The 27,540-nt window shown below is 40.7% G+C and overlaps 1 long non-coding RNA gene across 2 annotated transcripts; it reads left to right on the top strand.

The window, feature by feature from the left end:
* On the top strand, nucleotides 1-27,148 carry LOC106730209. Of its 2 annotated transcripts, XR_004313298.1 has the most exons (8): nucleotides 1-286; nucleotides 563-758; nucleotides 4,386-4,501; nucleotides 4,719-4,962; nucleotides 5,094-5,232; nucleotides 8,861-8,993; nucleotides 9,485-9,614; nucleotides 20,210-20,223. It is a non-coding gene; the product is annotated as an uncharacterized LOC106730209 (long non-coding RNA). The 2 variants fall into 2 exon arrangements; XR_004313297.1 differs by lacking the exons at nucleotides 1-286; nucleotides 9,485-9,614; nucleotides 20,210-20,223 and adding exons at nucleotides 17,710-17,913; nucleotides 25,656-27,148 and having other exon boundaries at nucleotides 409-758.
* Nucleotides 27,149-27,540: the final 392 nt, after the last annotated feature.

The following is a 27,540-nucleotide window of genomic DNA, read 5'->3' as shown; positions in this document are numbered from 1 at the left end:
ACAGGGCCGTAGAAACTAGTCATCTCTGGTGGAACTGAGCTGGGAGCGGCTATTGGGAACCTCGGGCCATCTTGCCTCCCGTGTATTGCAGTGGGTCCCAGGATCAACATCTGATCGGCAGCAGTGTGAGAAGGGATGAAGCTCTCAGGCTGGAAGGGCCTTCTGGAATTGTCCTAAGTTGGGGCAGGAAGGCCGAGCCTCAACCCCCTACATCCATCCGTCACTGGGGGTGGGGCTGCTCCAGAAGGGAGCAGGACCCTGGGCGGAGCCGCCATCCTCAGAGGAGGTGATCCTTCTGACTGGCCTCTGAGAGCTGCTGCCTGGTACCTGTGCTGCCTGTAGCTGAGGGATGTGCTCCGGGATCCTGGAGGGTGGTCTGGGAGTCACCGTTCAGATCTGCTTCCCAGGTGTGCACTGGGAGCAACAACTCCAGCACCCTGGGGGGTCCTCATGTCTTAGGATAAACTTAGAAGGGCTTATCCATATATGGACTCATCGTCCCCTCCTGTTCTATCCTTTGTAGGGTCCCCTAACCCTCATTTGGCACCTCCGCTGGTCTCAGTGTCTTGCCTGGATGTATTACCCTGACCTTCATCCCAGAGAGGTCAGCATCCCCTTCTTGGGTCTTGCCTGCTGTACATTTCCACGCAACCAACACAGGGCCAGAGAGCAGCAAGAGAAGGCCAAGCAGAACCCGAGACCGCACCCTTCCCTGCCCTCCCTGTCGACACCGAGTCTCCCTCCTCCCGGCCCTCGTGGTGAGTCATCCCTGTCCAGGTGCTGACCTGCAGTTCCCAGAGGGCTCAGGCAGCAGCTGGAGCACCATGTGCCCTTCTAAAAGTGTTCTCACCTTTGTGAACCAGGGTGGGAAGCCAAGGCTGCAGGGACAGGAAGCACCAGGGCCTCACGTGGGTTGCTCGGTCAGGGTAGGGCCTCCTTTCACCTTTCTGCTCCTCTGCCCTGAGTTCTGTCGGTGATGGAGCGCTACGTACATGTGACTGACGTGAATACACACAGCTTCCTGGGGGAGGGCAGCTTGTCCTGGGCCAACACTGGATCATTCATGGAGGTGTGGGCCTGACAGCTGCTTGGTGCCAGATCATGTGATCGGACCCGGTGGGTCCCCTGGCCATGTTGCCCACTCCTGCTCTTTTTGACATAAAGTGGGTCCCTTGGTCTGAGGTGATACCATGTGCGACCCTGTATTGGTGGTTTCAACATTGTTTAGAGATGCTGGCTGAGGTCCTGTGGGCAAACTTATATCTGTAAAATGTGTCTATTCCCATCAGAGTTAACTGCTGCCCCTATCAGGGTAGAAGGGACTCCACTGTCATCAGCTGTGTTGATGCTGCAACAAACAGGGGACCGTTACCCAATCGGAACTTCTTCTGCTTGCCACACGACAGCCAAGGTGTTGGGGCAAGGAATAGCAACTTTATTTGCAAAGACCGGCAGACCCAGAGGATGGCAGACTACTGTCTTGGATAGCCATCCTGCTCCAGTCAGAATGCAGGCTCATTTTATACAAAAAACAAAACAGAACAAAACAGGGGAAGGGGTGTGGTTGGTTGTTGCAAACTTCTTGCTGCAGGCATTCTTTGTTCTTTCAGCCATCCATGTGGGTCAGGTCATGCTGTCCTTGTAAACCTCCAACAAAACAAAGGTTATTCTCTGGTTTGCAACTTGCTATCTCTATGTAAATGCAGAAGAGCTACCATCCTTAAAGGTCAGAGCCCCTAGAATAGGCTCTCCTGTAGATGTCAGGCTAAAGGCAACATTGTTTCACAAAAGGTGCAGAGCTGGCAAGACTAAGCCTGGAAAGCAGGGCGGGCACAGTGGTTAAAATTAAAGGAACAGATCCAATATAGAGTCAGATTTGTTCTCTATTACAGCACTAGGAAAGCCTTTGCTAAACATTCACTCTTAAAACACTGGCTGTGACCCAGCATCCAAGTAGCCTGGGAATCAGCAGTTCTAGATGTCTCTTGCACTAGTCACCACTAGCTTCACTCACTGCATGTAACTTTTTTCAAGGAAAGAACAGTGTCTAAACATTCTTTCCTAGTGCTATTCAAAAGTCTCCATATATCTAATGTGGGGATATTCTTTTAAATGAGGAGGGATTGGCTTTGTCATTTATTGGGTGTGAAATCACTCGTTATAACAAAACTCCTCATGAGCAAGAGCCCTGCTGCCCCAGGTCTTCCGTTCAGTTAGCCGTGTGCATCACTCACTGGGTACAGCTCTTCCCCTGAAAGACACTGTGTCTAAGATGTCCTGCATCCCAGCTAGTGACAACAGCGCTCTGCCCACCATGAAAGCAAGGCTTCGATGCAGTGCGGAAGTTGGTCTCATCTGTTCCCCGTAAGGGCACTGGGCATGGTGAGCCTTTCAGAATTCTGAGAAAACAGCTTCTTTCCACCTGTTAAATTATTTACTACATGCTTTAAACTCTGGAAATAACAATATTTCTGTGAAAAAAACTGAGCTTAAGATTTCTATTATGTAGCCAGCAAGAACATCGAAATATTGAAAATCTAGAACAGGATTTTACATGCCCTGGAAAAGGCTTTCCCATCCATTCACTGAAAAAACATCAGGTATGGCTAAGCACCCAAGCAGCCAGAGAAAATGAACCATCCAGGGCTGTTAATCTACGCACTGCTAGCTTCATTCACAGTCTAACTTTTTGTGACTGACAGAATTGTCTAAACATTCTTCCATAGTGTACTAATAAGTCTATATGTGTGTGATATAGGAACAAATTTTTACATGCGGAAAAAAGGCTTTCTCACCCATGGCCTTTAGAACACAGGCTGTAACTAGGCTTCTGATTAGAGAAAGATTACAGGTCCCGTATTCATTGGACTGCATACATCCCTCACTGAGCATGACTTTTTTCATTGTAAGAACATTATGTCTACAATTTCTCTCCTATAGGTAGTGACAACAGCTTCTAACACGGAGGACTTTGCATGCAAAGTGAAAAAATGTCCTTTGTATTTCCTGTCAGAACACTGGGTATAACAAAGCTTGAAGAAACCTAAGAAAATAGTTAAAATTTTTACTACATGCATGACTCTGAATCTATCAACTTTTCTGTGAAAGAACTCTGAGCTTCAGATTCCTACCGCGTAGTCAGTAAGAACATCTGTATTTTGGGGACATGGGGAGAGGACTTGGAAAGTCTTTCTCATCCATTCAGTGTTAAACATCTCGGCGTGACTCAGCATCCAAGTGGCCTGAGGAACAGCACTTTGGCAGGTCTGTTCAACAGTTCACCACGAGCCTCACACCGTAGGTGACTTTTTTCTCCTGAAAGAGCACTATGTCTAAAATGTCTTTAGTTTAGTTTTAACCAAGTCCGTATGTACCTAATATGGGAGCAAGAATTTCCACTAGGGGAAGACTTTCTCACCTGTGGGCTCTCAGACATGGGGTACAGGGAAGCTTTTGAGGAGCAGGAGAGGCAATGCTGATCCAGGTCCTTATGCAGTTGGCATCATGCACCTCTCCTCGGGCATAATGTCAGTTCACTGAAAGAACGCGCGTCTGAAGTTCCTTTCATATAGCTAGGAGCAAGAGCTCAGAAACTCTAATGTGGAAGCAAAATTTACACAGAGTGAAAGGGTCTCACATGTTTCCTGGGTATAGTGAAGCTTGAAGAAACTTGAGAAAACAGTTTCTAGAAACCCGTTAAAAGATTCACTATTATGTACGACTCTCTGGGCATAACAACATTTCTGTGAAAGAACCCTGAGTTTAAGATGCCCTCCACGTAGCTAGTAAGAACTTGCATACATAAAGAATGTGGAAACCGTATGACATGCAGTCAGAAAGGCTTCACCATCCATGCACCATTAGGGCTCTCAGTATGACTCAGTGTCTAAATGGAGGCTCTTACCTGCTGGCTTGCAGAAATCTTAGGCACAGTGTCCTTCCAGAGAACTGCTGTTAAATCCAGAGTCATGAGGTAGCAAATCTTTTAACAGATTTAAATGCTGTTTTCTCAGGTTTCTTTACTTCCCTACAGCCAGTGTCCTAAGAGGAAGTAGAGGAGGCAACCTTTCAGCCTGTATGGGAATCTTGCTTCCATAGTACATGTATATAGTTGTTTTTACTAGCTGTGTGAAAGACATTTTAGGAGAGATTTCTTCCAGTGAGCACAAGTTATTCCCAGAGGGTGATGCGCATAGTCAATTGAATAAAGAACCTGCAAGTAGTGCTTTTCTTGCTACTTAGACGCTTCCCTGCACCCAGTGTTCTAACAGCTCATGGACAAGAAATCCCTTTCACCGGCATGTAACAGCTTGTTGCATTATTAGTTACAGTACAGCTCTTGTTACTGCTCTTTGCAAGAGGGTGTTGACTTTGTGAGTTTTCAGGGGCAGGAAGTACCCACAGTGAGTGAAGCTGGCAGTGAACGCTGCATCAGACCCACAGAACGAGTGTTTCCCGGGCTACCTGAAAGATGATTCACATCTTGGTTTTAAGAGAGAAGGTATGTGAAAGCTTTCCAAGTGCGTAAATGTTTTATCCTTGTATTACATATAGAGAGATGCTGTTACTAGGCACAGAATAGAAATCATTGGCCCACTTTTCTTTCTGAGAAACATTTTTATACACAGAGAGTCATTCATGTAGTAAATCATTTAACAGATTCATAGAAGCTTATTGCTGATACTTCTTCCACTGTGGTATAAACCATTTTCTTACAGGCAAGAGATGAATGCTTTTGCTCTGCATGTAAGGTCCTGATTCCGTGTTAGAGATGGACAGCTGTTGTTAGCAGCGCTATGAAGGAAATGGTAGGCTCTGTGCTCTTCCAGTGAATGGAGCTTATACCCAGTGAGTGATGTGCACGCTCAACTGAACAGAGGACCTCGAGCAGCAGAGCTCTTCCTGCTACAGAGAAATGTCTTCACTGTGCTCAGCCAGCCCCCAAGTGAAAAACTTCCTCATGTATGTGTAAAAGCTCGTTCCCATATTAGATATACACAAGCTTGTTAGTTTGCACACATCAGTGTATAAATATGAAAAACTACACGCATCAGCATACAGGCTGAAAGGTTCCCTCCTCTACTTCCTTTTAGGACACTGGCTATGGGGACGCTTAAAGAAACCTGAGAAAACAGCATTTAAATCTGTTAAAAGATTCGCTACCTCATGACTCTGGATTTAACAGTAGTTCTCTGGAAGGACACTGTGCCTAGGACTTCTGCAAGCCAGCAGGTAAGGACCTCTAAGGATAAGGAACATGGGAATGGGAGTTTACACGGACTCAGAACGTCCCTGCTGTCCACCCAGTGGCTGAGTTCTAGGCACGAGCCAGCACCCAGTTAGTGTGGGCATCAGTGATCCCACAGGCCTGTTAAACCACTCGCTGTCAGCCTGCGCATTTTTGTCCTTTTTTTCACCGAAAGAAGACTGTCTAAACCTACTTTCCTGGACTATTAGCAACTCTATACTTATACTGAATATGATAGCAAGGCTTTACATGCAGATGGAAAGGCTTTCTCATGTCAGGGTTGTTAGAGCCCTGGGCAGAGGGAAGCTCATTTGTAGCAAGGAAAGAAATACTGCTACAGGCCCTTTATTCACCTGACTACGTGCCTCACTCACTGGGCAGACTTCCTTCCACTGAAAGAAAACTCTGCCTAAGATCTGTTTCATGTAGACATTAAAGACAGCTATTTATATCTAATACGGGAGTAAGATTTTAGATGCAGGTTGGAAGGTGCTCTCACCTATTTTTTGTTAGAACACAGAATAGCAGTGTGAAGAAACCCAGGAAAACAGCTTCTATAAATCTGTTTAAATACTCTCTGCATGCGAGACACTCTGGATACAACAGCATCTCTCTGAAAGGACACTGTGCCTGTATTTTTACTGCGTAGCTAGTGACAGCATGTGTGTATAAGGTACATTCAAGCAAGACTTTCCTGAGAGGCTCTTACATATCTTCATGGTTAAAACCTGGCTCTGACTCAGCTTCCAAGAAACCCAGGAAGCAGTAGTTTGACAAGTCTGTTAAACACGTCACTACCAGCATCACTCACTGTAATCTTGTTCTGCTGAAAGTACACTGGTCTAAACTTCCTTTCATAAAGTCCCACTAAGGCTATGTATCTAATCCAGGTACAATTTTTTACATGCAGATGAAGGGCTTTGTCATCCAAGGCTGCTTAACAACCTAGGTGTAGCAAAGCCTCTATGTAGCAAGAGAAGACCTACGGCCACCGGTCCTTCACTCACTTGACTGTGTGTATCACTCGCTGGTTATTTGATTCATTCACTAAAAGAACACTGCGCCTAAAATTTCTTTCATATAGTTAGTTACAGCAGGTATGCATGTATATGTAGCATGAAAGACAGACTTCACATGCAGAGTGATGGGGCTCACATCTATTGTCTGTAAGAACACTGTATATAGCAAAGCTTGGAGACGTCTGTAAAATCAGATTCTATAAATATGTTAAATGATTCACCGTGGGGATGACTCACTGTGTGTAACAGTGTTTCTCCAAAAGAACGTTGTATCTAAGTTTTCTGTCTATCTTGTTGTTTTACGTTCACACAGGAAGACTTTCCTCTCCAGTCACTGTTAAAACTACATGCATCACTTACTGGGTACAGCTTCTCCCTGAAAGAACCTTGTGCCTAAATGTTCTTTCATATGTTTAGTTACAAAAGCTATATGTCTGTATCTCTCTTAATAATACCTAATGTGGAAACCAGACTTTTCATGCAGAGAGAAGGATGCTCTCATTCTCTGCTTCTTAGAACACTATGTATAGCAAAGCTTACAGAAGTCTTGGAAAGGAGTGTCCAGAGATTTCTTAATTCACAGGTGCATGACGCTTTCTGTACAATATAGCTGTGAAAAAACACTGTCTGACATTTCTATCATGGGGCTCAAGACAACATCTATATATAATCAACATTTCAACAGGAATTTTTATATATACTATGAAAGACCTTTACATCCATTCACTGTTAAAAAGTTTTGATATGACTCAGCTTCCAAGTAGGCTGAGAAAACCTACCTCTACAGGTCTGTTACACTACTTAATCCTAGCCTCACTTACTGTGTGTAACTTTCTGTCACTGAAAAAAAAACACTGTGTCTAAAATTACTTTTATAGATCTTTTAAGAAGTGTGATTATCTGTCTGTATCTGTCTATCTGTCTGTCTGTCTATCTATCTATCTATCTATCTATCTATCTATCTATCTATCTATCTATCTACATGGGAACAAGTGTTTACATGCATCTGGGCAGGCTTTCTCATCTACGGACTGTTAGAATACAAGGTGCAGCCAAATGTCTAAGTTCCACAGCAAACACTACTTCTACAGGTCTTTTCATCAGTTGACTGCATGCCTCATTTACTGAGTATAGCTTCCTTTCCAGAGTGCAAGAACACTCTGACTAAAGTTTAAAGTTCCTCTCACATAACAGGTAGCAACAGCCATGTGTATTTATGTATCTCTGACATGGAAGCAAGACTTTACACTCATAGTGAAAGGGATTCTCTATTTTGTCTTAGAACAGTGGTTATAGACAAGCTTAAAGAAGCCTAAGAAAACAGCGTTTTACAAGTCTATTGAATATTTACCACATCCATGACCCTCTGAGTATAAGAATATTTCTCTGATAGAACACTGTGCCTAAGATTACTGTCTTATGTCTAGTAACACCACCTATGTGTAACTGCCAGTTTTTCCCTCCCTCTGCCTTCCCCTGATAACCGTGTTCGTTTTCTACATCTGTGAGTCTCTTTCTGTATTGTAAATGAGTTCATTTGTGTTATTCTTTTAGATTCCACATATAAGTGATGTCATATGATATTTGTCTTTGATTTAATTCACTTAGTATGATAATCTCTAGGTCCATCTATGTTGCTATAAATGGCATTATTTCATTCCTTTTCATGCCTGAGTAATATTCCATTGTGTATATATACCACGTTTTCTTTACCCATTGATATGTCAATGGCTGGTTGCTTCCATGTCCTGGCTATTGTAAATAGTGCTGCTATGAACATTGGGGTGCATGTATCTCTTTGAATTAGAGTTTCTTCTGGATATATGTCCAAAACTGGGATTGCTGGATCATAGGGTAAGTCTATTTTCAGTTTTTTCAGGAATTTCCATACTGTTTTCCATAATGGCTACACCAAACTACATTCCCACCAGCGGGGTAAGAGGGTTCCCTTTTCTCCACATCCTCTCCAGCTTTTATCATTCATGAACTTTTGAGTGATGGCCATTCTGACTGGTGTTTTGTAGTTTTGATTTCCATTTCTTTTGATAATTAGTGATACTGAGCATTTTTTTCAAGTGCCTATTGGCCATTTGTAGTCTTCATTGGAGAAATTCTTGTTTAGGTCTTCTGACATTTTTGGATTGGGTTGTTTGTCTTTTGTTATTAAATTTTAAGAGCTGTTTATATATTTGGGAAATTAAGCCTTTGTCAGTCAAACATTTACAGATATTTTTTCCCGTTCCGCAGGTTGCGTTTTGTTTTGCTTATGGTTTCCTTTACAGTGCAAAAGCTTGTAAGTTCAGTTAGGTCCCATTTGTTTATTTGTGCTTTTATTTCTATTGCTGCGGTACACTGCCCTAGGAGAACATTGCTGAGATGTATGTTGGGTAATGTTTTGCCTGTTTTCTTCTAAGCGGTGTATAGTGTCTTGTCTGCATGTTTGTCTTTAAGCCATTTTCAGTTTATTTCTGTGTAGGGTGTGAGGGAGTATTCTAACTTCATTGATTTACAGGCAGCTGTCCAGTTTTCCCAGCACCATTTGCTGAAGAGACTGTCTCTTCTCCATTGTATATTCTTGCCTCCTTCGTCTTAGGACGCGGGAGCGCGCCCGGAGCCCGCGGACGCTGGGCGGGAGCCGGGTGCTCCTGGACCGGCTCCCGGAGGAGGAACGCGGCCTGGGGCCTCGGAAACCGCTTGCTGTCGCTTCTGCTGCCATCGCTGAGCAGGTAAGGGGGCGCTGGTGGGCGCGCGCGGGTCAAGGAGCCGGCGGGTGAGGCCGGGGCTGTGCAGCTGGGGAGGCGCACAGGGAGGGAGGGGTGCGGAGGTGAGGCCCAGGCCGCGCGGCCCGTCAGGACCCTGAGGCGGGTCCCGGGCCCGCCGCCCCGGTTGCGGCGCCCCCTCCCCGCCACTTTAGTAATCACTGAATGCTGCGTCTTTCTCTGCTGCAGCTCACATGCGGGTTTGGGAAAGTCGGAGCAGCTCCGGGAGATGGGAGTGCGCCGGGCTGGCCCTCAGGCCGTGGCCTTCCCGCGCAGGTGGACCTGCCCTGGGAGTGGAGGCCGCCCCGGACCGTCCTGGGCACAGGCGGCCTGGGGCGGAATAACGGGCGAGGCCTGGGCCTTTGGGAGCTTGTTGGCCTGCCCCTGAGATCAAAAGCTTTTGACAAGTGTGTTTTTCAGTCCTTTGGGGAATCTCCCTCCTGTCCTGTTTTCCACAGTGGCTGCACAAAACTACATTCCCACTAACAGTGCAGGAGGCTTCCCTTTTCTCCACTGCCTATCCAGCATTTCTCCTTTGTGAACTTTTGGATAATGGCCATTCTGACTGGTGTGAGGTGACACCTCATTGTAGTTTTGACTAGTTTCCTTTGATAAAAGAACAGCATCATTGAGCCTCTTTTCATGTGCCTATTACTGGCCACTTGTATGTGTTCATTGGAGAATTGTTTCTTTAGCTCCTCCTCTGCCCATTTTTGGATTGGGTTGATTTTTGGTTATTCAGTTGTGTGAACTGTTTCTGTATTCTGGAAATTAACCTCTTGTCAGTCTCACCTTTTGCAAATATTTTCTCCCATCTCGTAGATTGTCGTTTTGTGTTGCTTATGGTTTCCTTTGCTGTGCAAAAGCTGATAAATTCAGTTTGGTCCCATTTGTTTGTTTCTTTGTGCTTTTGTTTCTATTGCTTGTGTGGACTGCCCTAGGAGAACTTGGCTGATGTGTGTGTCGGATAATGTTTTGCCTATGTGTTCTTCTAAGAGGTATACAGTGTCTTGTCTTATGTTTAAGTCTTGAAGCCATTTTGCACTTATTTCTGTGTAGGGTGTGAGGGGGTATTCTAACTTCCTTGATTTACCTGCAGCTGTCCAGTTTTCCCTACATCATTTGCTGAAGAGGCTGTCTTTACTCCACTGTATGTCCTTGCCTCCTTTTTCAAAGCTTAATTGACCAAAAGTTTTGGGTTTTTTTCTGGGCTCTGTATTCTGTTCCATTGACCCATATGTCTGTCTTTTTTTCCCCTCCTTTTCCAGTTTTATTAGGTCGAATTACTACAGTCTGACTGCACATACCCATTCTATTCCATGTAGAGACATATACACAGTATACTGCACGTTTTTTGTCTTTTAGTTTACGTATGTGTATTACTTACCGATTCTAAGAAGAGACTACATTTTGAAACTTACATAGTTACCAAAGGAATAAAGCCAACTACGAAATAAGAATCCGATCCTAAAGGACAGTCAGATGTGCTTACACATACTCAAGAAATCAAAATGATTACTAGTCCATTTGCAGCCTTATTATTATTACTTTTTAGATTCCTCATATAAATGATGTCATATGGCATTTTTCTTTCTCTTTCTGGCCCACTTCACTTGGAACGACAATCTTCAGGTCCATCCATATGGCTGCAAATGGCATTATTTTCTTGTTTTTGTGTGGCTGAGTAGTGTTCCACATGCATGTATGTATGTACCACATCTTCTTTCTCCAGTCATCTGTCAATGGACGTTTGGGGTGTTTCCATGACTTGGCTGTCGTAAATAGTGCTGCTGTGAGCATTGGGGTGCATGTGTCTTTTTGAATTTTATTTTTCTCTGGATATATACCCAGGAGTGGGATTTTTGGATCACATGGTAGGTCTATTTTCAGTTTTTCAAGGAACCTCCATACTGTCCTCCATAGTGGCTGCACCAGTCTGCACTCCCACCAACAGTGTGGGAGGGTTCCCTTTTCTCCATACCCCCTCCAGCATCTGTCATCTGTACACTTTTCAATGATGGCCATTCTGGCTGGTGTAAGGTGATAACGCATTGCAGTTTTGATCTGCATTTCTCTGATGATTAGCGATGCTAAGCATTTTTTCACATGTCTGTTGGCCATTTGTATATCTTTATTGGAGAATTGCTTGTTTAGGTCTTCTGCCTATTTTTGGATTGGGTTGCTTGTTTTTTTGCTATGAAGGTATATGAGCTGTTTGTATATTTTGGAAATTCGTCTCCTGTCAGTCACATCATTTGCAAAGATTTTTCTCCCATTCTGTAGGTTGTCTTTTTGTTTTGTCGATGGCATCCTTAGTTTTGCAAAAACTTTGAAGTTTAATTAGATCCCATCTGTTTATTTTTGCTTTTATCTCCAATATTCCAGGTTCAAAAAATGCATTGCTGTAATGGATGTCTGTGAGTGTTGGGCCTGTGTTTTCCACTAGGAGTTTTATAGTATCTGGTCTCACATTGAGGTCTTTAATCCATTTTGAGTTTATTTTTGTACATGATGTTGGAGAATGTTCTCGTTTCAGTCTTTTACAGGTAGCTGTCCAGCTTTCCCAGCAGCATTTATTGAAGAGACTATCTTTTCTCCATTGTATACTCTTGCCTCCTTTGTCACTGATCAATTGACCGTATGTGCGTCGGTTTATTGCTGGACTTTCTATCCTGTTCCATTGATCCTGTAGGTCTGTTTTTGTACCAATACCATGCTGTTTTAATTGTAGCTCTGTAGTATTGTTTGAAGTCTTGGAGGGTTATTCCTCCAGCATTGTTCTTTGTCTTCAGGAATGCTGTGGTAATTCTGGGTCTTTGGTGATTCCATATGAGTTTTAGGATGATTTGATGTATTTTTGTGAAAAATATCCTGGGTAATTAGATAGGGGTTGCATTAAATCTGTAGACTGCCTTGGGCAGCATGGCCGTTTGAACATGCTTAATTCTTCCAATGCAAGAACATGGGATGTCCTTCCATTTCTCTAAGTCCTCCTTAATTTCCTTAGTCAGGGTTTTGTAGGTCTCCGCATAGAAGCCTTTCACTTCCTGGGTCAGATTTACTCCTGAGTATTTTATTTTGGGGGATGCGGATTTAAAAGCGATTAGTACTTTCATGTAAAGAAATGCCACTGATTTCTGTATGTTGCTGTTGTATCCCGCTACCTTGCTGAATCTTTTGTCAGCTCTAGCTGTTTTTTATGTGGTGCCTTTAGGGTTTTCTGTATGTAGTATCATGTCCTCCAGATATAATGACAGTTTTACCTCTTCTTTCCCAATTTGGATCCTTTTTCTTTCTTTTTCTTGTCCAGTTGCTGTACTAGGACTGCCAATACTATATTGAATAGAAGTGTTGAGAGTGGGCATCAGTTGTCTTGTTCCAGATTTTAGCAGACAGGCTTTCAGCTTTTCTTGTAGAGTATGATGCTGGTTGTAGGTTTATCATAAATAGCTTTGATTACATTGGGGTGTGTTCCCTCTATGTGCACATTGGTAAGACCACAGGCTCAGTGCGGTCAGGGGGCTAGGAGGATGGCAGCGGCAGTAGCAGCGGTGGGAGGAGGGGGGCTGCCCCTTGGGAGCCAGTCATTTGCTCCCATCTCCCCTGCAGCCTGGCCCTGGGAGTACTCTCTGTTGCTCCAGGTTGACTTTCTTTCTTTCTCTTTCTGTGATTCATTTCAAGCTTCATGTCATTGTGGTCTGCAAAGTTTCTTGAAACAATTTCTATCCTCTTAAGTTTGTTGGCTTGTTTTGTGTCTGGGTATGCAATTTATCCTAGAGAAGTAGGGCTCAGGGAACAGTGGGAGAAAATGTGGATACTCTGGATACTGCCATTGCTTTGAGTAACAAAGTTTTTTTGTCTCTTATCCTGGAGTCTCATGTCTTCTGTCAGCATCCATGAAACTGTGACTAATTTGTCACCTTGAAAATAGGGGAAAATCTCAGGTTCTTTGTTGCTGTTGATATTTATATATTTAGTGTAAGAGAGCATTTTCTTTCCCTGCTGTGGCCTAAGCAGTTACTTGTAGGTTGGGTCAACAAATGTATGTATTTATATATAGAGAGAAGCAGACAGACAGAGACAGGAAGAAAGAGACAGAAAGAGATAGATTGATTGATTTTAAGGAACTAGTTTATGCAATTATGGAGGCTGGCATGTCCAAAATCTGCAGAGTAGGCTGTCAGGATGAAGACATAGGGAAGAGCCAATGTTGTAGTTCACGTCTGAAGGACATTTGCTGGCAGAATTCCTTCTTGCTCAGAGAAGGTGAGTCTTTGTTCTATTAGGCTTTCAACTGACTGGATGACCCCTTCCAACTTAGAGAGAACAATCTGCTTTATTCAAATTCTACTCATTTAAAGGTTAATGCCACCCTTAAAATCTCTCAGAGAAACATCCAGAATAACATTTGACCAAATACCTGAACACTGTGGTGCAGCCAAGTTGAGATGTGAAAGTGACCATCATAGGTACCATTGTATAGTATGTGCTCATGTCCCATGACAGTCACTGTAAGGAAAAAAAAATGTTTTGTTATCAAATAATTTTGGAACATACTCTATACAAGTACCTCTTTCTTGATATTTATAATACACATTAAATGCTCTGAAAAACCCTACAGTAAACTCATGAAACTTTGTTAAACAAACTTGAAAAACAAGCTTCTTTAATCATATAACATGTTTGACTAAAACATATTAACTATGATTGAGAAAAGTATTCTACAAAGCACTCTTTTAAATAGTCCTATGGAATATAGCAGAAATGACATTTAGATGATATTTTAATATTTTTCATTAACCTTGATTCTTTAAAGAACTTTGCAATGGAAGTTGTTGAATATTTACTCATCCAGCCAATATTTTGGGTGGCTCATCTGTATCAGATTTAAATTGCAATATTAGAACTGGAAAAAAATATTTTAAAGAAGATTTTTATTGTGTAACACAGTCTTACCCCAAAATCCTTCATATTTTTTTCAGTATATTTTGCATTTTTCAAAAATAAGTATGCACATTAAATTATTTACAAATTATGTTACCTTTAGAAGCTTCTAGTCTACATGGTCCACAAGCATTTTCTAGAAAGAGCCAGATAGTAAATATTTTAGGCTTCACAGGCCATATGTCTCAATTATTGAATTCTGCTGTTGTATTGCAAATGCACTCATATAGAGTATGTGAATAAATGCATGTGGCAATGTCCCAGTATAACTCTACTTAAAAAAAAAAAAGGCTGTGGGTTGTCTAGAATTCTTGTCTAGAATAGCACTTTAGAAAAATCAAGTGAATCATGAATGGAAACCACATATGTAATTTTTAGCTTTCTAGTAATCACGTTAAAAAGTAAAAACATGAAATTAATTTTAGTAAGATTTTTATTTAATCCAATATAATAAAAGAGTATCATTTTAATATGTTAATTAATAAATATATTAGTAATATTATACTTTGCATTCTTTATTTTGTACTAAGTCTTTGGAATCCAGTATATAGTATAAAGTATAAAACATATACTTTCAGCATTTCTCAGTTCAGACTAGCCGTGTCTCAAATGCTCAACACCTGCACACATAGAGCTCATGGCCATCATGTTGAACTTTACATCTGCATTCTCCACTAACTTAGGTTCTGTTTCTTTTCCAAATGAAGAATAGTCTTACTATACTTCTGTTAAGACAGAAGCCAAAAAATGAACTTTAAAAATACAATGAATAATGATAATGTCATATATCTCATCCCTACCAAGATATAGTTTGCAAATCTAGAAATAATGTAAATGTTGCCAATAACAATTTAAAATGCTTAATTTATAACCAGATAAAGCATTCATGTGAATTCAAATTTAAATGGATAACAAGGTATACCAAAAAAGTTTTCTTTTCCACCTTCATCCCTGTTGCTTAGTTTGCCTCACTAGTATAATTTTCTGGTTTATTCTTCCAAAAATATTTTTTAGTTATCTACGTTAATAGCTTCAAAGGTCGGGTGAGGAGCACCTTGTTGTGTTTAGGACATTTTCATTCAGGTCTTAATCAGAGTGTCCTAAATTTTCTTGATCTAAAGAAGTTTTATTATTCTCTCTGGCTTCCACCTGTAAGCCCTTGCTTCCATCAAGATTATAAAATAATTTTGGAATTGCAAACTGATAGTAATATGCACCATAAGTGCTTGTACTTGTTTTTTAGTAAAGTCGTCTAGCAGAAGATCAAATGCATTTTATTTACATCAGACACTAGTTGCCTATAGTTCTGTGTGCATGCTTGTTTAAGAACAGTAGCTTGAAAATTGCAATTGAGACAGAGAAGATTTATGATAGGTAACACTGATGGTGGATGCTAAGAATAAAATTGTAAAGCAAAGCAGTTGTGACTTAATACAAGCAAATCAGTTATTACAAGTATTTGGTAGAAAAACAATCAGAGGACCATTTACTCCAAAGAAAACTTAACTTATTAGATAGAATTTACATACATATATATATATATGTATATGTATATAAATCCTCAAAGCCTATATTTTAATGAATTTTCAGAAGTCCTAACTGAATCTTTATCTGCTATACTGACTCGAAATATGGACTAGATGTTAATTGAGCCGAGAGAGAGCCTCATTTAAAAATACTGCTGTATATATTTCCTTCAGACGCTGACATCTGATTATCCTTCACTCTCTCTAAAAATCGCATCCCTGGGCAGCAGGGAAGAGGACAGTTGTAGTATTTATTTACTGGTGAAGTAATTCTTTGTATTGCAGATCTTCTTTTTAACATCAAAATTGTATTCAAGACTACCCTAACAAAATGCTCTAGTTGAGAGCATGTCAAGATGACCAGATTTATGCCTCTTGTGACAGCTATAGCTTGGCCACAATGCATCTAATTAAGGTATCAACTTAACAACCTGTACAATAACACAGTTCTCTATGCAGACTGGAAGCAGTGAATTACGGCAGTTCTGGGTCCTCCCTCCAGCGTTGAATTTCTTCTTTGTCAAGGATTCATATTCACAGGCCAGACAGCGTGTCCTTAAGGGATGTGGAGTGACAACTGTCTGCTGGGCTTTTTCTCCTCACCCCGGTCCCTTGTAAGCCTTCTTTCTTCCAGGACCATCCAAGTCTTGCTCCCCTGTGGCACAGCCCAGCAACACTTGATGGCTGACTTTGAAAATGATCTCTGTCTTAGGCTCTTTAAAGACGAGGTGACATGTAACTACCAAGCCACATCGATGGTTTCATGGAAAAAATAAGTCATCTGCTGCAGGCACACAGCAAAGTCAGCCTTTCTCTAGAGGGCATCTAATTCTGATCTGGGCTTTTCCCTCATGAGGAGTTCAGACAATACACTGTGAAGTGAGACTAAAAGGCAATATTGAGTAAACTGTTCATGAACTGTCAAGAGTTCAGACTATGAAAATAATATATATCATTTTTTGTACAGGTAAGAACATACTCACTGCTGCAAAGTTATGTATTTAAAAGCATATACGAATGAGAAAAGCTGATAGAAAATGTCAGCTCTTCTCACAGAGATGATCAGAACATTCTAGAGAAGCAGGTCCAGCATTGGGTTCCTTTCATGTGTCCATGTTGGTCTGTGTGTGCTGCTTGGGAAGCATATGGTGTTTACGTCCTTGTTGAGCTTTAACTTCATTTCTCTCTCTATTGAACTTGCCTCCATAGCACATGGTTAATCTTTATTCTCTTTCTCTCTGGCCTGAAGGATTTCTCCTAGGAGAGGACATCCAGCTTGATCCCATTTGTTTTGCTGCTTAAAGATCAGCTTGGAAGAAGTAGGGTGGGGTGAAGGCAGGCGGGAAGAGCAGGGTAGAAAAATACTATTCTCTTTTTAGCTTTTCCTCTGAAAGATTTAATCTTGGTGGTGAGCTGAGGTAAGAGAATCAGCAGCTCAGTTCTTGCAAAATTCTTTGAGTTGCTATGGGAATTCTTAGCTAAGGGAAATTTGAGGCTTTCAGCAGTGTGTTTTTAGTGAGAATCCCCAAAATCTTTTCCTAAAAGCAATATAATATCAAATAAAATGTGGGATTCAAGTCCTAGACTGAGCCACATGGACAAGACACTACCATGGCATTTCAGTTTCAGCATTTGTAAAAAAATGATGATAATAGTAAAATCAAGTGCATATTGTTCTTGTGAGGACTCAAGGAATTGCTTGTGTGCAGAACATTGAACAATTTTTTGCTTAATTATTAGTACTGTTAGTTTAAAAAAGTGGCATTCATGCTTGATGTTTGGTGGGAACAGGACCAGTGAGCACTGGAGGTAAAAAATAAGGTATTCGTATGTTAGCTCTCTGTGAGCTGGGATGGGTTAGGCTGTTAGGTGTCATAGAAGACAATATTCACTTGAGTCTTAGAAGTAAAATAATGCAAGAGTTTGGTACTCTTAAATCTCAGATATTTAAGGATGTGGGACATTGCGTTATGAGCTCTATTTATCTAGTTGAGTGGGCTGTCTCTCTTTCATCTGGAATCACTCATACACACTTGCCAACTTATCTTCCTAAAAACAGAATAATCTTCTGAGGGCAGAGTGGGTTGCATTTCAAATGAAGAAACAATCACTGTTTATGCTATAAATGTGATCCCATAACAGAATTTAGATATTCTGGTCCTGTGTCCAACACCAATCCACCAAACTCTTTCTTTTGCATCCTTAAAAAGCAGAACAGAACCATCCTTCTTTGAAGTGTATACAGCTGAGCTCTAAGAAGTTCTCCAAAATAGAAGTGAACTAAACTCCAACTTCAGAAAGTCAAAATAAAGAGGAGTTGATGTATAAAAATGATGCTAGCCCTGGAGCAAAGAGGGCTTCCCTCTGAGACATGATGGATCACACACCAGGACTGAGAAGCTTCCTGTTGCTGCAAGGTATTGTGCAGTTGCTAAGATTGACTACCTAGAGTCCCTTCTGCCTGGGATCATGAATAAAACCATGTGGCACCTTTGATAAGACTGTTACCCTTGGAGCTGGACCAAATTCCATTTGGGAAGCTGCGTTTCCCATCTATTTTTCAATGGCTCTGTATAATTCCATCTTGCTTTAAGTTACTCTGCCATTAATCATTTACCTCATTTCCTCTCATACTTTAGAAACTATAATAATAAAAACTCATCACATAATGGCTAATACACTGTGCCAAGGTAAAACAAAACAAAGCTGCCATTAACAGTGGAAAGATCTTTAAAAAAAAAATTCTCATCAGCATCCTGGGTTCATGGAGGGAAACAAAACAAAACAAAACAAAACATTGTCCTATTTTACAAGACAAAATACCTAGAAAACTGTGGGGTCAAGGACTGAAATTGACCTGGTTGATAATCAATCAATAGCCTAATTAATTATTGACTATGTATCTCCATAATTACTGAAGTGTCCTTTAGAATTGAAGGTTTGGACATTTTCCCACTTGCAGTTGAGGATTTTTAACTTCTACAAATCTATTTGTAGAATTTTGCTTTTCATCTTGGTTGTTGGGCACTGCTATTGATAAGGCATAAGAAGTGACTTTCAGTGTCATTCATAACTCAAAAATGCCTGCTGACATTAAATCTATAGCAAGAGCTGAGTCATCAGCCCTGTGGAAATGCTCCCTGGGTGCACTTCAGCTTGGGGTACTGAGCTCAGAGATGGATTTCAGAGGACATCAAGGGCTGACCATTGCTTATACTCTGTTTAGTTCTCTTTTATTTGCACTTGCCAATTCTGAAACTTACCTGGTCTTAATAACCACAAATTGAGATTTTAACATCTTTTAGACAAACAGCCCAGATAAATCTATCATTGCGTTTTGTCAGTGAGTTAAAGTGATTTCTTAAGAAGCAAGGCATCATCAAATTTTTGAAATAGAAGAAATCAAGCTGGAATTCAGTCTGGCTCTTCCTCCTTCTCACACACACACGTGCACACACATACACACACACACAAACACAAAATTTGGTGCAGGGGTCACATCTTTATCTACTGCATTGTGGCCAGATTCCCCTCCAGCCTCTGCGGGATCACATCCATTGAGTGCTCATAGGTCACGTCTTTATAGCAGAGCCTGAAGGAGGCAGCGAAACACAGGAAAGGAACACCTGCTTTGATGTCACACTTTCTTATTTTGTCTCCAGAGATGCTGCGTGAATTTGGGGAGAGAGTTCTTACTCTCATTTGTTCTTAATCTCAGAGTTTTTAATAAATATTTGTAAAATAAACATCCCTTCAAGTATTTCAGGACATCTCTATTTTTCTCAAATTATCTCTCTTTATGTCGCATTTGTTTTTTTAATGTCCTTAACAAGCTCCTCTGAGGTCTCTGAGGTTGGCTTTCTGCAGTGCGAGAAGCAAATGGTCCAGAATAAGGAGTACTGGATTCTGTTCTAGACTCCTCTGTGTTCCTGAACCAACAACAACTAACAAACAAAGAAAAATCAAATAAAGAAATCTTGAGATTCCTCTATGATCAGTACAGTTCCACTGAGATAGCTGTGCTCTGAGTAAACCACTTAAACTTATCCAGGAACTAGTGATAGTATGTATGGACCGAAGGACGGCAGACAAGGGTGCCGTGGTCATGGACTCTGGGAAAGCACAGCATGAAGGCTTTTCATTGTTCCAGATTGGTATAATCCCTTCTCACTGATAATCATAGAAAGAGGCTCATCCACTGTCTTAGGCTAACAAGCTTATCCTGAACACTGCAGTTGCAAAACAAATAACAAATATCCTGCTTATCTTCAAGCATGCTTTTCTGGTGAAAGATCAACCCAGCCTGCTTGTGGATTTTTGTTTTTTTTTTTCCTTTAAGCAGACCTAAATAGTTTTATAAGGTCTGTCACTGGAAACCAATATGAAGGAGTGAGAGAAAGAAATCGACCTGCTGCCACAGGAGAGACCTGAAACATTAGATCGTTCCCCGAACGCAGGGACCAATGAGCATGTCAGCCCTTTCTCAGCTCAGCTCTGATGTAGGCAAGAGTGACAGCTGTTTATTGGGACAGAAAACAGAGTATGTACTTTAAAGATCAGCAACATGATGTAAATATTGACTCGCCTCACTTTTTAAGCTGATGAAAGGGTGTTTGTAATGTTAAACCCTCCTTCAGCAAATTGGTCCTGTCAGCACAGGAGGACGGGAGGGGTGCATATTGACATGAGATGAGAAAGGATTTGCCGACAGAGTATTTGTGTGTTTTTCTTATTTAAAATACATGGAGATACTTTATAAATCCCCGTGGAGAAGTAGAGAACCAGGATCTCAATTTCCGGAGCTACATATCAGGAAATTTTCTTACTGTCTTTCTGTTTAAGGAAGGACCTTACTGAATCATGTTTATCCCAGAGAAAGATCACTGTGTTCATATTTTAGCCTCATGATACCCATTTAACGTCCCCAAATGAAAAAGTTTATGTTTTTTCTCCTTTGAACTCCTTCTGAAAGTTTTCAAATTTGATGTTTGAGGGAAGTACTGGAAAGTTAGAAGGTGGCATCTGTGTCCTACTTTTGCAAGTCTGTCCCTCTGAATGGTTACAATAAAATCCTCGTTCTTCATGGTAGAAAGAGGTTTCCGCTGGAGGTAGCAGAGGAAATCCATTTGTTTTCTTGGCTAATTTTGCTGACTCATGGGGGCATCAGGAGCCCACTTACCTCAGAGTATTTTCCTTCTTATCCTTAAAAGTGTAAAGCATTTCCCTGCCTCCTGCCTTAAGTCATTGTTGTAAGACTTGATTTAGAAGCGCACAGGAGAGTGCAGCAGGCTTTAAAAGGAGATCTGCTAGAAGCTTTGTGGGCTCCTGCACTCAGGTTCTCCGGCCACACTGCTCTGATGAATGCCACGGGGGCTTCAGGGCACATCCAGAGTGCTACTGTTTTGGGTCCATTTTCAAGATAAATGAATTGTATAACACAGTCAATCAAATACATGCACTCTCTTTTGTCAAAAGGTACAGGAAAAGGAGACTCAGTTTATATACCAAATCACTTTGTGCTTCTACCCACCTTTATGTCCCCAGTGTGATTCACCACCAGGCAAATCCTGGGTCTAGAGGTAAGAACCCCACCTCCACCCAATTTTTTGGCACCTATCAGTCTTTGGAAGCCATCCAGCTTCACAGAGGAAGGAGGACAGTATCCTGGGGTAAGGACATATGGCTGCACCGTTGCTTTGGGTGGTACTTCCAATTATTACCAAGTGATGACTTACCATCTGGTCAGAGGCTATGGGCAAGGGACCACGAAAGGAGTCTTTCTTGGCAGTTTCTTCTACCTTCTTCTGATCTGTTTAATAAAGCATGTGGGCTTCAACCCTCGCTCTGGATAGACCTCCATCAAATTAGCATTATTTAAGATTGGGCGGTTTGTCAGCTCAAAGTAGAGGGGGCTGGGAAGGAGGAAATTTATAGGGCATACACTTGAGAGATGAGAGACTATCTGCATGATGTTAGGGTAACAGACACACCTGTGGTTAAATTCTGGCTCTGTCATTTCACAGCCTTCAGCAAGTTTTCTAACTTCTGTAGCCTTAGTTTAAAGCTTTCTCTCTCTCATTCTTTTCCTCTCTCTCTCTCTCTCTCCATCTATTGCTATCTCTATCATTTCAGCTTATTTGTTTTTCATAGCATTGGCTGATTTCCATGGCATAGTAACGCCTCCATGGTTGAATTCATGCTACTAAAGCAGAACCAGTGAATGTGGATTTGGGACAAGACGTGCATGAATGGCCCTAGGGAGCTTGTGTGAACAGCCTCCAGCACACCACTGGGTGTAAACTACTCCATACAAAGCCTAGTACATACGGCAAGACCAATGAAAGTTTAGTTTGATCATATGGTGGAGGAAGAAGAAGAAGAGGCTACAAACAGAAGGTACAGAACCCTAGACTGTGAGAGGAGAGGCATCTCTTGCTTTTAAGAGCAGTGGGAGAACTGTGCATCCATCCTGGGATCAGGACCAGGCTCTTATTTGATGCAAAGTTTGGGCAGTTTACATCAGACAGAGTCTAGATCATTTGTGGGAGATAAACATTGTCCCTGTCTTTCTTAAGAATGGATTCGTTTAAATGTATTCATTTTTAGAAAAGTGCCAGGTTCTAGGCTCAATTCTGCCAACACAAAGATGTACCTTCTCTCAAACTATTTTGGGGCTATTGGAGAATACAGATGTCTACAGTCAACGTGGTAGAATGAATGGATAAGAGATGGGGAGTCCATGTCACATGAGGTAGCAGAGAGCTCAATTTATGTTAGGAATTTCAAGGCTTTTAAAGGAGAGTGGATATTTTATTCAGTCTTAAGAAAGAATAGGAATTAATGAGGCATCTGAGACAAAGAGAATCTTAGCCTGCCAAGGTGTAGAAAAGGGAAAGAATATTGTATGTTCAGGAACTTTTCTTATCATCATCTCAGTGTAGATGGGATGGAGAGTGAGAGTGAGGAGCTTCTATACATGAACATGGAGGGACAGGAGGGGCAAGTCCTCAAGGGTCCTTACAGCCAGCACAAAAGTATGCCTTTTATCTTTTAGAAACTGCACCACACTGGCGAGTAATGCCATCACATCACTCATGTGGGACCACGGGACACCTTATGGGTGGAGAAGTAATGAGTTTAGCCTCATAAATTTAATGTTTGCTTGAATGGTGTTCTCCATACAACTGTTTCTGCACCAGATTCTCAGGTTAATCATCACCTCCACAGAGAGACTTCCTTCATTGGCCTATTTACTAGTTTTTCTATTCCATAGAGTTTCCAATAAGAACAATTTTCTGTTTTATAGATATGCATCTCAGCTTCAGGTATAAAGAAGATACAACATTTGTTTTTTTTCTTTAGACCAGTTTAATTCTGCACTTAAATATCCATCCTACTAGGAGGATGAGAAATTCAAGCACTGTCATTTTGAAAGCTTCCTGCCCCAAGAGATCTGGAAAATTCCTGGGGTGAAAGAGAACACAAGGCATTAGGAAGGTTCCTCACATCATGTGACACCCCTCTTCCCAGCCTCCTCTGCGTCGTGCTAAGGGCATGGAGAGATTTGGGGAGAATAGGGTCCAACCTTTCCACCTCTGCTGCACAGCCACTCCTCTTCCAGGTTCTACCACTCCCTGAGAACACGGCTACTGGGGGAGACTTGGTTTCCTTCCAAGAGTCTAGGAATGACCTGTCTCTTCTGATTGAAAAAGACAGTAAGGAAAACACAAAGTGAGCCACACAATTATTTCTTTTAATCTGGTCATGTTTTATTTTTATTGTTTTGGGATGTTTGTCCTCATCCGAGTGGACTTTGGGGGTGCAAGTTGTCCTTTGTTTTTCTTGGTCCTGAAGCTACTGGCACAATGCCTGGTGCGCAACTGGGTTTTTATTAATATGTGTTAAGTAACTGAATTAATTCTTACCCACTAAAGAAATTTTTACTGATGTTATTTTGCCAAATGAAGAAACTTAAATATAATTATTTGACGCTTAGCAAGTACTTTACAACTAAGAAGTTGAAATAATCTTAAATATTCTGGCTAGTCTCACTCACAACAACACATGTGAGTGTTGCTATAAGCATCATGAGACAAAAACTGAAGTGTCAAGGCTTCATATTCACTTTTTCTCTTCCCTTAAATAAGATGTTAGGGTCCCTAACTCATGCTTATAATGAAGCCCTTACATTGTCTATTTCTTAAGAAGTTTGATTTGTTTTTTCTTTGTACCTTCTGAAACCAAAATACCACACTGCTTTTTTTTTTTTTAAAGGACATGGAAATAAAGTTTTTAAACCCTCCCCTTATATTGAATTTTCCATATAAGTGTGAACGATTAAAGATACTGATTTTTTTCTTCTCACAAATTGATGGCCTTAAAATACTCATTAACTGGAAGTTATGTGGGTGTATAGTTAGTGAATAAAGGGTAGACTCATGAGTGACAAGGAGAAAAGTTCATGGTTAGCATAAAGCCAGTGCCATTGACCAGAACATGCACTTGAAGATCTGACTCTTATGTTAGAAAAATTTCATATTTATTCATACTCTGACAGCTTCCAACTCAGAAACATCACCTGTCCTAACTTTAAATGATTCAGAGAAAACTGCTGTTCTGGATTTGGTTGTAGGGTCTTGATTGTTAGTATTTCCCAGGTCCCAAACCATTCGTAGGTGCTTCTGTAATCATTACACCAAATTACGTTTGACTATTCCACAGTCATCTACACTAACCTCTTTTCTATAGTGATCTCTGTTTTATTAGCTTGTAGCTATTCCTTTCTCTTGCAGAGAAATGTAGTGTCATAACAAAGGGCAAACATTTGGAGTTTGGAAAACTCAGTATTGCTGGCAGGGGAATTTGGGCAAATCTCCATGTCACTCAGGGTTTGCTCTCTCTAAGATAATAACACTTCCTCTTGAGGTAGTTTTTAAAATTAAAAAATTCAAATGCAGTGGTCTGAAAGTTACTCTGGACAGAGTCCTAGTGATTTTCCAAAAGAAGGGATCGCTGGGGTCTTTTCAAGTCTCTGGAGGGTATGTGTTAATGTCCACGTCTTTGTCTCAACTGGCCCATCCCCACCATAACATCTCCAACTTGAAGCTGTTGCAAATTAGAATGGCCTTCTGCATTATGTTTTGTTTAGAGCAAGATACTACTCTTAAAACACTTTTGAATATCACTAAATAGACATGTTACAAAATATTGTGTAAAGATTAAAGAAATGCTGTTAGTCTGTTATTGTAATCTGTGCTCTGAAGGAGGTTCCACTACTAGTAATGAGCAATACATTTAAGAAAAAAAAAAGATTCAAAAGTGTAAGAGTATTCAGTTTCTTTTGATCTCACTGCCCAAATTTTATGGTTCATACTTTTTCTTTTAAGTCTTCAGCCATGTGGCTCAGTGCTAATTGTTATGCTTGATCAAATGTGATTTATGGACATGTATGTTTCAGCACTGATGTTTTAGAGACTAACAGTATCCAGGGGCTGGCTGATCAGCTAGTAAGAGTGCTGCCCTGGCTTACAAGACGATGATCTGAAATACTCACTTAAAGAAAAATAAACCTTGAAGCCAATAGTGCATTACAAGAATAATTCCCAATACTTAGTATAATGTAACACTTGGCACATTTACTCAATTGTCAAGTTAGGCTTTATGTTGAGTTTACAAAGTCTGATGTTGTTTGTAGTTTGTATCTGCATACTTTTCAGTTTTCATACAACCCTAAAATAATTCCAAATTCTCAGATCTTATTTGCTTTGGGAAAGTGACTGTCACCATTGGGATATATTAATGTTGACTTTGGATTCCCTGGAGTATTTTTGCCAGGACTCTGGGCATTCAAATACCACAGTGTAGATAATACATTATTTATGGAAAACTGTGTACAGTTTTAATAGAGAAAGACATCAAATAGGCATTGTTTTGAATTGGGAGTTGGATAGTTCAGACAAACACAAGAACTATTCTCTGCAGGACCCTGGCTTTTGAATAGATCTTCATTTCTGTATAAGGTAGGTCTCATTGGTATTGCAAACTTCTTTGATTCAAAGAGGCTGATACTACAGGCATACAATAGTGCAGGCACAGAATTAAGTACTCTTGTAATTTTTAGCTTGTTTCAGTCTCATCTTTCTTTTCCTTAAATATACAGGGAAGATAGTTACCTCAACTAAAACAGATTGAAAGAGACACCAAGCATACGTCACTTAACTCCTACAGAAGAACACAGGGTTGGAGAAACATTACGTAGTTGTTGTAAGTCAACAGCCGAACACCAGTCAAGAATTCAGTTCCCAGGATGCCCCCTCTCGGACTTCATTTTGTGAAGAAAGAGGCACCAAGGACCAAGAAGGGGAAGTGATGATTCCAAACTTTGAACTAAGATAAATAATTCTCTGTGTGGCCAATGTACTGTCTACATCCATTTTCAGTGTTTGAATTATGTTGCTAGTTTCACAAGGAAATTTTGTTAAATAAAACCCAACATGACTAAATCAAGCAGAAATCAAGAGACCAAAGCAGGAGAGTGAGGAGAATGAAGCAGAAGAAGCAGAGAAAGAAAAGGCAGCTCTATGGATCAGAGACCACGCCAGAGTAACCAAGGTTTGGGGGAAAGATGGGAAGCTATCAGGAATGCAATCCAAATGCTTGGAGGGCAACAGAAATCTTTTCCATTTTGTGATGTTCTGACAGTTTGAAACAAAGAATGAAACATACATACAAGGTGTATCCACAGATTTACAGGAACTCTCGAGAGTTAAAAAACAGTGTCTCTCATTTTCCTGACTGTAAAGATGAGAGAACTGATGTCTAAGAAGTGATTGTCTCTGGAGGTCACATAACTAATACAAGGCAGAACCAAGCCCTCCAAATCCTGCATTCTTTCTGCTTCTTATACCAGCTTGCCAGCTGGTGGCCTGACGCCCCAGACTGTGTCCTTTTTGCTCTTAGATGAATCACATTTAATTGCCATGTGATTAGTATGGAAAAATATTTTGGCACTCTTCTCTAGAAACCATAATCAGAAAAAATATGAATAACCCTGGTTGGGGCAGAGTCTACACTCCATGTGTAACCTGAGGAAAACACTGTCTCCCTCCTGTAAATGTTACATGCTTTGTGAAACAGCACATCAACAGTCTATCATCTTTATGGTCAACTTCACAGTAAACCAGGATGGCCCATCATAAATGGGAGGAGGCACTTGTTGGGAGGGTGGTTCATGTGATACTTTTATTAGGAACTAGACCAGAGACTGATGAATGGTTCTTTCCTCAAGCTGTATTTTTTCAAGTTGCATAAATATTGATCATACAGTATACGTGTGCTTCTACTGATTAGATGGACGGTGTCACAGACATTCCCTGTAGACTAGAAAAAATGCACTTTGAAATGAGTTTTATTTGCTTCTTCTTCACCCAATGAGAAATCTCCTTTTTCCCCTTCAACAAATCCAATAAAGTTATTGCCAGAAAACAGAATTTGGGCGGTAAATTCCTTAATTTTACCTTCTTTCTGGCATAATCAGATCCTAAAATCCTAAGTATCAAGGACCCCTTTCTTCCCCATTTTGATTTAGAAACCTAAAAACTAGTGAATTATTGTTGGTTTTGCTGGATATGTATTCTTAATATTTTCACAGCAGGTGTATGTCAAAAAACAGAGTAACCTGACAATTTATTGATTTAAATGGAGGGATTTTTGGCATAATAATTGCTTTATCTATGCTTGTTAAAACTCTCAAATGCAAGAATTTCTATTATTATTAAATATTATCCCCACTTCTACAAGGAACAAGTTTCCTTAATTGATCTTTTAAAGCATTGGCAATGATATCTCTATTTGTAAAATCCTCTCTTATTTCACACAAGGGTTCCTTTCAATTTTAATCAATCTAACTGTAATTTATATATCACTCTGGAGCACTGCAATTCACATTGTCCATGGAACTAATCTCACATTAAAAATCAAAATATTGGGTAATACAATTAGAAAGCATATAAAAGAATTTCAGTCTTTGAACTCAAGTGCAACTC

Source organism: Camelus ferus, chromosome 20 (genome assembly GCF_009834535.1).
Source record: "Camelus ferus isolate YT-003-E chromosome 20, BCGSAC_Cfer_1.0, whole genome shotgun sequence".
Taxonomy (NCBI): domain Eukaryota; kingdom Metazoa; phylum Chordata; class Mammalia; order Artiodactyla; family Camelidae; genus Camelus; species Camelus ferus.
Note: the sequence above shows the minus strand (reverse complement) of the source record. Positions and strands in the feature narration are given on the sequence as shown.